This window comes from Carcharodon carcharias, chromosome 14 (genome assembly GCF_017639515.1).
Source record: "Carcharodon carcharias isolate sCarCar2 chromosome 14, sCarCar2.pri, whole genome shotgun sequence".
Lineage (NCBI taxonomy): Eukaryota > Metazoa > Chordata > Chondrichthyes > Lamniformes > Lamnidae > Carcharodon > Carcharodon carcharias.
The window spans coordinates 142,964,606-142,979,504 of NC_054480.1; the positions used below are offsets into that span (position 1 = coordinate 142,964,606).

At 42.9% G+C, this 14,899-nt stretch overlaps 1 protein-coding gene across 2 annotated transcripts in view; it reads right to left on the reverse strand.

The window, feature by feature from the left end:
* LOC121286856 (AN1-type zinc finger protein 5-like) overlaps positions 1 to 10,818 on the reverse strand; it is a 33,853-nt gene extending 23,035 nt beyond the window's left edge. Inside the window, exon 1 of one of the 2 annotated variants that reach the window (XM_041203999.1) lies at positions 10,727 to 10,818. The gene's annotated coding sequence lies outside the window, so the exon portion shown is untranslated. The remainder of the gene's footprint in view (positions 1 to 10,726) is intronic. The other variant, XM_041204000.1, reaches the window with a different exon arrangement.
* Positions 10,819 to 14,899: the final 4,081 nt, after the last annotated feature.

Here is a 14,899-nt window from a genome sequence, read left to right on the forward strand (position 1 = left end):
TCAGTTCGTTCATCCTCCCTACAGTCTGTGCCCTTGTTCACAACTGGAACAAGAACTTCATACCTATTGAACAAGGGCACTGGCTGAGAATCCTCCAAGGCCAAATGCTGGATGCCCAGACTTGCCTCACCCGCAGTCACATCGTATTGCTCACGACGGTCTAAATTTGATGCAATTAACATAAGGGGTGTGACTGCCTCCTGAACCAGTGTCCAACTAATTCTCCCCTTCCTTGACGTGTTGCAGTGTCTGCAGCTCAGACTCTAGCTCATCAACTCTGAGCCGAAGTTCCTCGAGCAGCCAACGCTTGATGTCGCCACCGTGGATCGCACCGGCGTCCACATACTACAGCTGCAACACGTCACCTGCCCAGCCACCTCTATTCTATTTAATTAATTTGGAGGATAAAATATTTTTAAAAAAGTGAATTTCTTAACCGTACGCTTCAGCTGTAATAATGCCTCCTGATTTAAAACACTTGGCCAAAGGAGACATGGAAGAGATGCCCACCAACCACCTTCCTGATTTCCTTTGACTTCAACCTGTTTCTACCTGTTGGAGCCAAAGTGTGAAGGGGTTCTCTGCCGCTGGTTTTTATCTCCTTCCGCCGCTGCCCTTCTCACACAGATCCACTCTCATGTGCTCTCTCTCCAAACTCCGCTTTATGGGCTCTCTCTCAAAACTCCGCACTGTTTTATGGCCTCTCTCTCAAAACTCACACTGCTTTAATTAATGAAATATTCGCATAGACAGCAATCAGGAAACAAAACACTGCTTAGCCTTTATTTTTAGTTAAATTTTACTCACAGCAAAATGATTGGACAATTAAACAACTCACTGGAGGCGGCTCCACAAATATCCCCAGCCTCAATGATGGAGGAGCCCAGCACATTAATGCTAAAAGATAAGTCTGAAGCATTCACAACAATCTTCAGTCAACAATGACGAGTGGATGATCCATTTCAGCCTCCTCCTGAGGTCCCCAGCATCACAGATGCCAGTCTTCAGCCAATTCAATTCACTCTATGTGATATCAATAAATGGTCGGAAGGCACTGGATACTGCAAAGGCTATGGGCCCTGATAATACTTCAGCAACAGTACTGAAGACATGCTCCAGAATTTGCTGCGCCCCTAGCCAAGCTGTTCCAGTACAGCTACAACACTGGTATCTACCTAGCAGTGTGGAAGATTGCCCAGGTGTCCTGCATACAAAATGCAGGGCAAATCCAACCCAGCCAATTACCACCCCATCAGTCTACTCTTGATCAAAGTGACGGAAGGGGTCATCAACAATGCTATCAAGCAGCACTTGCTTAGTAATAACGTGCTCAATGACGCTCAGTTTGGGTTCTGCCAGGGTCACGCAGCTCCTGAACCCTTTGTATAAACATCGGCAAAGGAGTTGAACTCCAGGAGTGAGGTGAGAGAGTGATTGCCCTTGACATCAAGACAGCATTTGAAAATGTGAGACATCAATGAGTCCTAGCAAAACTGAAGTTAATGGGAATAAGGGGGAAATATCACTGCTGGTTACAGTCATAGCAAGCACAAAGGAAGATGGTTGTGGTTGTTGGAGGTCAATCATCTCAGCTCCAGGACATCACTGCAGGAGTTTCTCAGGGTAGTGTCCTAGGCCCAACCAGCTTCAGCTGCTTTATCAATGACCTTCCTTCCATCATACGGTCAGAAGTGGGGATGCTCTCTGAAGATTGCACAATATTCAACACTATCTGTCACTCCTCAGATACTGACGCAGTCCATGTCCAAATGCAGCAAGATCTGGACAATAGCCAGACTTGGGCTGACAAGTGGCAAACAACATTTGCATCACACAAGTGCCAGGCAGTGACCAACTCCAACAAGAGAGAATCTAGCCACCACCCCATGACATTACCATCACTGAATGCCCCTCTAACATCATCCTGGGGATTACCATTGAGCAGAAATTGTATTGGACTAGCCACATAAATACTGTGGCTACAAGAGGCTAGGAATCCTGCAGCAAGTAACTCACTTCCCAAAGTCTGTCCATTATGTACAAGGTACAAGTCAGGAGTGTGATAGAATACTCCCCATTTGCCCGGATGACTGCAGCTCCAACAACACAAAGGGCTTGACATCATCCAGGACAAAGCAGCCCGCTTGATCGGCACCCCTTCCACAAACATTCACTCCCTCCACCACCAAAGCACAGCGGCAGCAGTGTGTACCATCTACAAGGTGCACTACAGGAACTCACCAAGGCTCCTTAAACAGCACCTTCCAAACCCACAACCACTACCACCTTGAAGGACAAGAGCAGCAGACAGATGGGAACACCACCAACTGGGAGTACCCCTCCAAGCCACTCACCATCCTCACTTGGAAATGTATCACCGTGCCTTCACTGAGGCTGGGTCAAAATATTGGAACTCTCTCCCTAACAGCACAGTGGGTGTGCCTACACCACATGGACTGCAATAGTTCAAGGCAGCAGCTCACAGCCACCTTCTCAAGGGCAAAAAATGCTGGTCCAGATAGCAATGCCCACACCTGGTAAATTAATTTTAAAAAGAGAAATCTGCATGAAAAGGTACTAGTTGAAATACCAAACTTCATGAAAATAAAAATATGGAACCAATGGAGAAATGTAACATCATAAATATACAATTAGTCTTCCAGGGTCGGGAGGTTTTTCACCTGAAATTTTGAAGTTAGTTCGCCAATAAAATCCCAGTTACAACTCATTCAATAACAGGTCTCTTTGTCAAGCTTCAATAATTTGTTGGCCATGAAGTGCTTTGGTCAACCTGACAATACGCAAAGCACCATATTATAAAACTTAGTATTTCTCGTCTAAGCCATTCTTTCAGCCTTTGTTTTGAGTCCTGAAATTTTTGCAGGCTCCAAGTTTTAGTAAAGGTTAGCACAAACTATTATGTCTCTTGAACACAGTAAATGCTTTTCTTCTTTCTCCTCCCATTCTAAGCTTTGCTTTCTGCAATCTAACTTTGAAAGGAAAACAATTACCATAGTACTTCACAATCTGTTATTGGGGGGGGGGGGGGGGGGGGGGGGTGGAAAGAGAGAGAGAGAGAAAACGAACAGATGTGAATTGCATGAGAAATGCCAAAACGTTAATTTCCAGACTTAGTGCCCAACTCATGCCTTGAACTCAAAAGTTTTATATTGACTCCTTTAAGTCTCTTGATCGCATACAGTTGGTATTCTTAAGACTGGAGTTGATAGTTTAGTAGTGCAGTAAATTCATGTGAATAAATCTGCCAGGTAAGGTCCTTTAAAAGCTTCTGACTTGTAACTTTAGAACATTAAATACAATTCTGCCCCTGATGTGTTGAAATATTGTACTAAATTTGCAGTAATGATAATAAGGAAACCACCTCAGACTGACGACTTCTGTAATCTGTTCATGTGTAGTTAAATGTGGAAATACAGAAGTTGCTGTCAGTAGTTCTATGCTTATCTATAGGCTTCATTGTTGAAAGCTGACTGAGTGTTTTTTTAAGATCATTATTTTCTTAGACAGTGTCAATGCTGGGTTTTGAACTGCCCTTATGATAGGTCTTCAACCTGGAATGTTAACCCTGCCTTCCTCTTTCTACGGATGCTATCTGACCTGCTGAATGCAATCAACAATTTCTACTTAGTGTCTTGCATTTGAAAGACAAACTTGATCAGAAAACAACAGTAATTTTGCTCATTTTGCCCAGTTTGGTACTTGTTAAATGGGGCACATTAGACACTGATAGTCTGAAGGCAAGAAGCAATTTCATGTAAAGCAGACACATTACAATCAATGATTCCAGACAAACCTGTGCCTTTTCAAGCACTGAATTTCAATTCATTCATTCTCAATGAATTGCATTTTTGATCCATATATAAAATTCAGCCCTATTATTTGGATTTTAATTACTCTGCACCCATAAAACAAAATAGACATGACATACATACATACAATAGATTCATTAAGTTTAAATGTTAGTTTAGATCAAGTGACACTGGTTTTAACAGTTGCAATTGGCAACACAATTACTAGAGACTCAGATTTTCACACAAGTATTGCAGTCCTCATGTAAAAGGGAACACGAGAAAGATTAAGAGTCATGTTCATTCCAAATCATCGTTCATCATTAAACATTGAACTGCTGCCCATAATGAGGTATTTCCAAGTAGATGCTTATGGTTTGTGCAGAAATTAAACAGGTTAGTTTTTTTAGTGCATCTTTCCCTGTTTTTAAAAAGGTGCATTCAATTGGACCTAGAACTCCTAACTAGACATACACTACAATATAACTAGCTTAATTTAATATTAAAACATTTACTAAGTCTCAGTATTGCGAATGAACTAAAATGCAATACAGAAGTTGCTCCTCTGCCAATAAAGGAAATGTTTTATGAAAAGGACTTAGTGTTCCTTTACACAATTGTGGGAACACTGGTTGATGCTGGAACAGGACTCTATGGTCCAAGAGTATATCACACTCCTACTAGTCCATTGATAATTATACTGGTGTTAGTTATGAGTCAATGTCCGATGAAAAAGGGGATAAGACATAAAGCTATTTACAAAAAACAGAACTAGACTTAAATTCACAGAATCAACTACCAAAGCTTTTAAAATAAATTTATGAGAAATAAAACAAACATTTTGAAGGACTGAGGTAAATAAAGCTGGATTTGAACCTAGACTAGTGGGCTAAGAGGGTCCTCTTCCCATTAGTTCTAAAAGTGCTGCAGGAAGTGAGCTTGGAGATATAATTGAGGTATATAAAGATGCTAAAGGGGATAGACATGGAGCGGACGTTTCCCCTTGTGGGGCATTCTAGAATGAGAGGCCATAGTTTTAGGCTAAGGGGTGGTAGATTTAAATCAGAGATGAGGAGGGATTACTTTCTTCAAAGGGTCGTGAATCTGTGGAATTCACTACCTCAGACTGCAGTGGATGCCAGGACGCTGAATCAATTTTAAGGAGCAGATAGACAGATTTTTAATTAGTAATGGGTTGAAAGGCTATGGGGAGAGGGCGGGAAATTGGAGTTGAGGCCAAAATGAGATCAGCCGTGATCGTAATGAATGGCGGGGCAGACTCGAGGGGCTGAATTGCCTACTCCTGCTCCTAGTTCTTATGTTCTTAGCAGCTTTGAGCTCTTAACTGGTAAAGGTGGGCAACACAAAACTCTCCACAATTCAACAACTCTCTCAAAACCAATTTAAAATAGAAATCAGCTGGTGTGGGAAGTGGAAAATTAACTTCCAACAATATTTTCTTCTTCACAGGATATAAATAAAACAGCCATACTCTATAGCCAGCTCCAGCCCTTATTAAATTTGACTAGATCCATAAACTGGATGCAAGAGCTCCTCTGCTAACATTAAGAAAAATTCAGAGGAATAAAAGCAGCAACTGCTGTACTCATTTAATTGTAGCATCAATAGGAAGCGCTGCCATTAGTTTACTAAATGTGCTTACACTCCTACAAGTATTTCACACTCACACAGATTAACCCACAGGAAGGACATGTTCTATTCTTCTCCCCCAGTGTTTCAATTTCTTTCAGTCCACTCATATCAACAGATACACATTTTTGCCTAGTGAAGATTGTGCTTGAAGAGAGTTTCACTGTGAACCTGTCATATCTGGCATAATCCCTTACAGCCAAACCTGCTACATACAAGGGATGAGGAATGCAACTGTTTTGATAAATTAAAGTGTTACAATTAAAATAGAAAAGTTAAAATGAGATTATAGAAATTGCACCATTTGTTAGTTGGGGTAGAGTGTTGTTGCTTATAGGGTTTAATATTATTTACCTAATAACCCCATTTATTTTACAGGATTGCCTAGTGGCATGATATAATGTGACAACTTTCCAGGCTTATTCCATGTGAGAAACAAACTGCAGCAGTGCATTGGTTGTAGCCATCATTTTGAGTTTGAATTGAGTAGTGAACCTGCTGCAGCCAATCATATTGGCAACCTCTGTGCCCTCAGGATAGGCACAATTACTTTAAAAAAGTTATATTTATGCAGTCTCTCCAAATGCAGTTAAGCTGTGGCCAATCCATAAAATAAATACATCAGACTAAACGGAAGACCCATCTTCTCTAATGGAAGTTCTGTTTTAAGAAAAGAAACAGGAGGAATGTGTATGACATGCACACTGATCAATTTGAAGCCAAGGGACTATTTTTTGGTCCATGCAACAGCAAGTTGTGTAATTAACATGCTCCATTTGCCTTGGACAGCTCCAACTTCAGTAATTCTGTAAAGGTAAATAAAGTAATAAGGCCCAGAAAGGAAACATTCCCTAGCGCAAATGTCATTATACATTTCTTCTAGCTTTAACCAACACACTTACATGTGTCTTTTCTGGCTTTAGACAGACTAAAATGCCACCCTTATTCTCCAGATTAGTGACCAAAACGATCTCCCTGGTTTACTGGAAAATTATCAACCATCAAGCTTGAACAATTTTGCATATGGAATCAGCTTTATAACATGAAGGAGGGCAGATTTCACTATTCCAAAAGCAATGTTGGTGTACTGTATAATTAAGGGAATAATAACAATTCAGTGATTGTAGTGCTTAAGGTTCAGCTCATTTATTTCCCCACCTCAGATTCACACTTCACAAAACATCACTGAAAAATACTGAAGAACACATGACAGAAACAAGTGACCAAGTAGACGTCATCCCTGAATGGAAGGGCAGCCGACAACTGAAAAATACCCTTCAAGATCATTTACCAAAAAGTGTGAACACCTTTTTTTAAAAATGCAAAGTAAAATTTCCAACTATATTAAGTTTCTGTATACTCAACATCAATTCGGAAAATTAAGTTATTTCTACTTAGACTAATTTGAGTGGAAAATCCCTAACCCCCAGAAATCAACCATCTAATGAATGTTTCTGATGCCAGACGAAAATATTATACTTAGTGAATGTTTAATACCTGGATATTTAGGATGTCCAAGTTTTCAACACTGTCAATAATCAGAAACCGTTATGTACAACAGTCACCAGCAAGAAGTTTTGTAATTTGGAGTTTTCCAGTCAGAACCCTCTTCCCTGAAGGATCTGCATGGAGTGATATTGTCAAGAGACCCTTGGCTTGATAGTGGTCTGTGCAGCAAAGGCACAACAATTCACTTCAGTGTCTTAAGAAAAAAAAAATCATCCGGGATTCTTGTTTTCTGACTGCCATTCAGTTAATCCTGTTGGGAAGCCTACACGCAGGCAATACTTGGCTCAGCCTCGGGTGTGGCTGCCATGGTACCAGAGTACTGTTGGCACCTACAGAACTGTGCTCCAATGAGGTTCTGCACCATAAAGGTAGGAAAGGAGAAGAACAAAACAAGGCAACTTTCTTCTCCTTTCCCACCCCAACAAATTCCAGCACAGTAACTGCCAGACAGCAGGGAGATTGTGTATGCTGAAAGTATATTTGAATTGGATTTGGTCAGCAAGAAAAACCCATGCTTGAATATTGAAGGCTCAATGTAAATTACAAATTTGCTCAATGTTTTTTTCAAGAGCCAATTATAATTTTAAGTGAAAGTTTCTGGTACAAATAGAAACTTAGATATTCTCAAATTATGGTTGTCAAAAGCCCATTTAAGCTTTAAAGCTTTGGACATATATATCAAAGCTATGGCTGTCTGGCATCAGGTGGGAAACAAAAGAGTTTTGGAATACTAATACTGACTATAGGCAATCGGATCTGTGTGCATGACACCACCTTAAATGGGCTCTTTTAGAAACTTATCATTTTAAACTAATTTCCAAGCCAAAACGTTGTACAGTACAATCCCTGCACTAAGAAAATGCTTCAATTTCCTCAAGCATATTGGCGTATTATTTTAAAGAAAATTCAATATGCAGACAGTCCAAAATATACATCATTAATTTTCAGAATAGGTTGTTCACAATTATCTAGCTTGCCTGTCGTATTTAAATAGCTGTGAAACCGATGAATTTGAAAAAATGCAGCAAGACATCGTTTTCAATTCCACTAATGGATTTTTACAAATCAGCTTCATGGCCTAAAAAGAAACTCACTAGAAAGCAATGCCACTATGCCCATCACCAATCAGGCTACATTTCCTCCCAATACTACAAAGGTAATGTGCTTTCATCACTAGGGCTTCAGTGAAGAACAATAACTGGCATATAACATTCACTGCAGTGCATATTATACTGTAAATAGTACACATCAGTACTTCATTTAAAAAAAATTCTCATCCATATTTTCAAGTCCCTCCATGGCCTTGTCTCAGCCTATTTCTGTAATTCCCTCTGGCCACACAACTCTCCTACTGGATATCTCTAATTCTGGTCTTGAGTACCCCAGATTTAATCACTCCACTGTTGTGGTTGTATCTTTAGCTGCCTAGGCTTTAAGCTTGAAATTTCCTTCCTAAACTTCTCCGTCTCCCTACCTCACTTTCCTCCTTCAAGATGATCCTTAAAATCTACCTCTTTTACCAAGCTTTTGGTCATTTGCTCGAATAACTCCTAATGTGGCCATATGATGATATGTTGTTTTATAAGGTCAGTAAAGCACATTAGGATGTTTTAAGTTAAAGGTGCTATATAAGTACAAGTTGTTGCTCAATCAAATCATGTTTATTCAAATGTGGATTGGTTCAGGGAGCAGTTTCAGGTGAAATATTGGTAGCAAATTAAAGTAATGACTTCAAACTAAAGTATAATTGTTAACTGACTTAGTTCATTTGGTAGAAGTGTAGAAAATGTACAGCACAGGAGGCTATTTGGCCCATCCCATGCCACATTAAAAAGAGTAATCCAGCCTAGTCCCATTTTCCAGCCCTTGGTCCTAGGACCAGTCAATTACAAGATATCAAGTGCAAATCCAATTTAAAAAAAATGCAATAAGGATTGCATTACCTATTCTTATTACTACCTATTCAGGGGCCGAATTACCTACTGGGTAAAATAACTTCTCAATTCCCCTCTAATCGTAGAAATTACTTTCAATCTATGTCCCCTGGTTATTGAAGGAAATAGGTCATTCCACTCCATCATGGCCCCCTCCAATTTATACACCTCAAATAAGTATCATCTGTTCCAAAGAAAACCATCCTAGCTTATCCAACATTTCCTGATAAGTAAAATTCTCCAATCCTGGCAACATCCTTGTAAATCTCTTCTGTTCCCTCCACAATGCAATCACAGCTTTGCTAATATCTGAAACAATTCAGATAATAGCAACACTATTAGGTCTTTCAAGGACTCAAAACTGTTCAAAACAGTATGTTCAATTGAGTGTGACTTTTCTAATTCTCAGTGTAATGACCACATTACTGCTTGCAAGACAAGAGTTCTTTAGGAAGGTACGTATAAACCTCAACAGCAATTATTTTTGGAAATTAATACTTTATAAAGCATGCTAAAGAACACATACATTTTTGATGGATATTAGAACAATTTATTAATCTTCACTCCAGAACTATTCAATGATGAAAATATCAGGATTAACATTTAGGACTGAAGGGTACGATAGCCGTATTTATTTATTTTTCATGTGTGAGGGAATGGGGCATCCAAATCCTTAAATTTTTACATATTACACTGGCAATGCAAGAGAAAGTCCTTTCACACTCCACCAAAATCCTAGATCTGGAAGTCAGTAAACTATGCACAAATAATTTAATGAAACCTATACTCGACAGCCGCTTTAGACGTCAAAGGCGGCCGGCTCAATTCAAATGCTATTCATTCCAATATGCAATCATTTAGCGATGTCTAAAACATAAAAAGGTCAGAAAAGTAATTCAGTAAGAAGCCACTATAATGGCCGCGAGTGAAGTTTTAAACTCTTATACACCTCCCGTCAATGAAATTATGTCACAAACTAACATGGAAAGCAAAGTTTTATTTCATCCCTGCCCGTAACCAATTGTCTATTGGCTTCACAATTAAAGCAATTACCACAAACGATTCAGAGGAAAACAGGCAACAATAAATCCGCTGTAGCTGGTCTGCTACACACACACACACACACACACACAGTTGAAACAATCGCGACATTTTTTGACGTTCCGAGTCTTTTTAGAGGGAAAAATGGGAATAACCCCTCTGCTAAAATAGTTATAGCGTTGCAGACCAAAGAACAGAGACAATACAACTTTAAACCCAGGCAGGGAACAAAGAACCAGGAAACACCATTAATGGGGAATGTCCAGAAAATGTCGTTCAGCCCCAGGCACCAGCAATGCCGTGACTGACAGCGAGCTCAGCCAATCAGGCGCCGCGCAGCCGGCGGATCTCAGGCCGACATCCAATCGGTGCAGAGGAGGGGGGGCGGGACTTCCCGTCCCCGTATCCAGCCAGTCCGAACTGGTCTCGGCTGATTCCCTCCCCCCCGCCTCCCCGTTCGGCTTCCAGCCGAGGCCATCCGCCAACTTCCAACCCCAGGCTTCGAGGCCTAAGTCAGGATTGGCAGGCGGGACAGGCCCGCTCCCCGACGTCCACAGCGTTGGGGGGTGAAATCAGCGGGTGAGAGGGGGAGGGGGGGGCTGGTTCCGGCCGAGCAAAACAGTCTGAAGCAAGCCGGACTCTTCAAATGACGTGTGGAGCAGCCATGGCGACGGACGGGCAACTTCGGCTGGAATGAACCAGCCTTATTTTCCTCTCAGGGAAGCTGGCGACTCCTTTTAGCCTCAATGCTAATCCGAGTAGGGTAAGAAAGCCTTCGTTTACCTTGACTCTGACACCCTGGGACACCGCTCTCCCTCTCGCTCGCTCACACTGATTGTTCTTTTGAGTCCGGCCTCTTTCCCCTCCCCCCCCCCCCCCAATCACACTTCCCACAAAAGACGTCGACGTCACGCCCGACGTCATGGCTTGTGATGTCACGCGCACGACCTATTGTGATGGGAGCCCCAGGGTCGAAGACGTCATGTTCCAGACGTCATGTTCCAGCCCCCCCTCCTCCATCTCCCCTCCTCCACCTCCCCCCTTCCTCCTCCTCCTCTTCTCCACCTCATCCTCCTCCTCTCTCCACTTCCCCTCCTCCTTTTCCTCATCCTCCCCTCCACCTCCTCCTCCTCCTCCCCCCACCTCCACCTCCCCCTCCTCCTCCTCCCCCTCCTATTCTCCACCTCATCCTCCTCCCCCTCCACTTCCCCTCCTCCTTTTCCTCATCCTCCACCTCCTCCTCCACCTCCCCCCACCTCCACTTCCCCTCCTTTTCCTCATCCTCCACCTCCCCCACCTCCACCTCCCCCTCCTCCTCCTCCCCCTCCTCCACCCCTCCTCCTCCTCTCCTCCCCCTCCCCCTCCTCCTCCTCCTCTCCACCTCATCCTCCTCCCCTTCACTTCCCCCTCCTCCTTTTCCTCATCCTCCCCCTCCACTTCCTCCTCCTCCTCCTCCTCCTTCCCCTCCTCCTCCTCTCCCCCCCCCCCCCCCCCCCCCCCCCCCCCCCCCCCCCCCCCCCCCCCCCCCCCCCCCCCCTCCAAAAGGATGCACAAATCACTGAAGGTGGCAGGGCAAGGTTGACAAAGTGGTCAGTAAAGAATCCTGTACCAAAAACTGAAAAAATTGCTGGGGATACTGAGCTGGTCAGGAACTATCTACGGAGAAGGCAACAACTTTTCCGGGTCATCCATGATGACCCTTCATCAGCCCTCCGATGCAGAAGAGACAAATGGAAATCCCATTGGAGGGAAGGACTGAAAGGCCTCCTTTTGTGCTGTAACAATTTTGTGATTCTGTGAGCAGAACTTCGAGATGGGAACTCCCGGAAGAGAAATGGCAGTGAGTTAAACACTAACACAAAAGCAAAGTGCTGTGGTTAGTGGAAATCTGAAATAAACACAGAAAGCGCTGGAAATGCTCAGGCAGCATCTGTGAAGAGAAACAGAGTTAATGTTTCAGGCCGCGCTGACCTTTCATCAGAAGCACACAGGATCCCGGGCTTTATAATGAGGGGCATAGACTACAAAAGCAAGGAAGTCATGACGATCCTTTGCAAAACTCATCTCTAGGCCTCAACTGGAGTATCGTGTTCGGTTCTGGGCGCCACACTTTAGAGAGGATGTGAAGGCTTTAGAGAGGGTGCAGAAAAGATTCACTAAAATGGTTCCAGGAATGAGGGACTTCAGCTACATGGATAGTTTTGAGAAGTTGAGATTGTTACCTTGGAGAAGAAGAGATTTGATAGAGGTGTTCAAAATCATGAGGGATCTGGCAAGAGTAGGTAGGAAAACTGTTCCCATTGGCAGAAGGATCAAGAACCAGAGGACACCGATTTAAGGTGATTGGCAAAAGAAGCAATGGTAACATGGGGAAAAGGAACTTTTCACAGCATGAGTGTCTAGGATCTGCAATGCACTGCTGGTGAGTGTGGTGGAGGCACATTCAATCTTGGCTTTCAAAAGGGAATGGTATAGTATCTGAAAAAGAATTATAGGGCAGTGGGCAAAATGCAGGGGAGTGGGACTAGAGTTGCACTTGCAGAGGGCATGATGAGCTGAATGGCCTCTTCTGTGCTGTAACCATTCTATTTTATGACTCTATGAGGCCACCTCTCCCAGAGGCAGCAATGGCTCAGTTGTTAGATTTCTCACATCTGAGTCAGAAGGCGGTGGGTTCAAGACCCACTCCAGTGACTTGCTTTCAACTCCCTCCATTGCTTTGGCCCTCTGTTGTCTCTTCCAAAAATGCATATTGTATTTTTTTACCATAAGAACCTAAGCAATAGGAACAGGAGTAGACCATACAGCCCCTCAAGCTTGTTCCGTCATTGAGTACGATCATGTCTGATCTTTTGCCTCAACTGCATTTTTCCTTTTCTTATAATCCCTTGATTTCCCCGAGGCCAAAAATCTGTCTCAGCCATAAATATGTTCAACAATGGAGCATCCCCAACTCTCTGGAGCAGAGAATGCCAAAGGTTGAAAGATACTATGAAAAGGTACAAATTTAAGACTATAATAAATGCAAGAATTGCTGAAAACCTTTAGTAGGTTTGGGAGCAGGGACAACTTTTCCCAAATGCGATGAAGGGTCGCAGACCTGTAAAGTTAAAACAATTGTTTCTCCTTCCGCCAATGCTGCCAAACCCTGCTGAGCCTTTCCAGCATTGTCAGTTCCAGATTTCCAGCCTCCACTTTTGTAGTTGTTAGATTATAATTTGAAGAATTACTGTGAAATCTTGTCCGCCTCCACCTCCAAAGGGTAACTCAGCTGCGAACAAACAAAACACACCGCCACAGCAAAACTAAACATCACAACTATTACCTGGAATGAATCAACAGCAGCCCTTACAACACCAGCAATCAATGAAACTATCAGCTACATTCCAGCATATATATAATACTTCATAAACAATATTCTATATGTACAATGTATGTCAATGTGTTGTAACTGAAAGAATGGTATTCTTCCATGATGGATACTCCTGTGGTTCCACGAATGATTTTCTACCCTTGGTGATATCATCGGGAAATGAGTCAGCTTTCTCATGTTTGCCTGCTTAATAGGGTCCTCTTAACGAGACCGTAATGGGTTCTCTAATAAGGTACCAAGCCTTTAGATGCATTGGACAGGCACCTCCTCTGAAGAAGCACCTCACATTCAACCCAAGGACACTTAATGGGACAGAAAAGAAACAGGGAAATGTTTTAATTTTGTTGGAAATCCAACAGGGATCATTTAAGAGGTCATTTATCTTGATCAATTACCTTGGATTCTGAACATTTTGGGGACCTTTACTGGCTGTGATTTCAACTCAGCCTAAGATGGAATATTGACTGGAATTCCGAGCATCCTGGCATACCCCTAGAACTAACAGCAGCCTTTGGGATGAATAAATGACTTGCCTTTCCACCCCTGTTTTATATGGGTTTTTCCAAACTATAGTCCAAAGGTATTCACTGCATGCTACGGGCGCACTTATCTTTCCTGTGGCCTACTCACCAACCCTCGCACTTGCTGACCCTCCCGCATCCCACCTCTTTCCTGCTTGCAGCCCCTTGCTCACTTCCTCCCTCTCACCGCCCCTCTCCCAAGCCCTCGCTCACAGTGCAATGAATGGCTTGGATGGATTAAATAAGGTGAAACCATTTCCAGTGACTGAAAGGTCAGTAACCAGAGGACACAGATTTAAAGCAATTGCCAAAAGAACCAGAGGCAGCATGGAAAAGCGTTTGTTTTTTACAGTTATGATCTGGAATGCGCTGCCTGAAGGGTTTGTAGAATCAGGTTCATTGGTAACTTACAGAAGGGAAATGGAAAAATTTACAGGGCTATGAGGAAAGACCAGGAAGTGGGACTAATTGGATAGTTCTACCAACAAGTTAGGAGAGACACAATGGGCCAAATGACTTCCTTCTGTGCTGCATTATACTATACCATAAACTGTCTCATAGAACTCCAAAATGGCAACTGAGAAGTACACGGTCCTTAAAGGACCTCAACCAACAAGGTATTTCTTTTTATTCATGGACTGTTGGCATCACTGGCTAGGACAGCATTTATTGCCCATCCTGATTTCCCTTGAGAAGGTGTTGGTGAGCTGCCTTCTTCCACCGGTGCAGTCCATGTGGTGTAGTTACATTCACAGTACTGTTAGGGAGGGAGTTCCATGATTTTGACCCTGCAACAGTGAAGGAACAGTGATGTACTTCCAAGTCTGGATGGTGTGGGCTTGGAGGAGAACTTCCAGGCAGTGGTGTTCCCATGTGGCCGCTGCCCTTCTTCTAGATGGCAGTATTCGTGGGTTTGGAAGGTGCTGTCTAAGGAGGTTTGGTGAGTTCCTACAGTGCATCTGGTAGATGATACGCACTGCTACCACTGTGCATTGGTAGGGGAGGGAGTGAATGTTTGTAGATAGGGTCCCAAACAAGCAGGCTGCTTTGTCCTGGATGGTG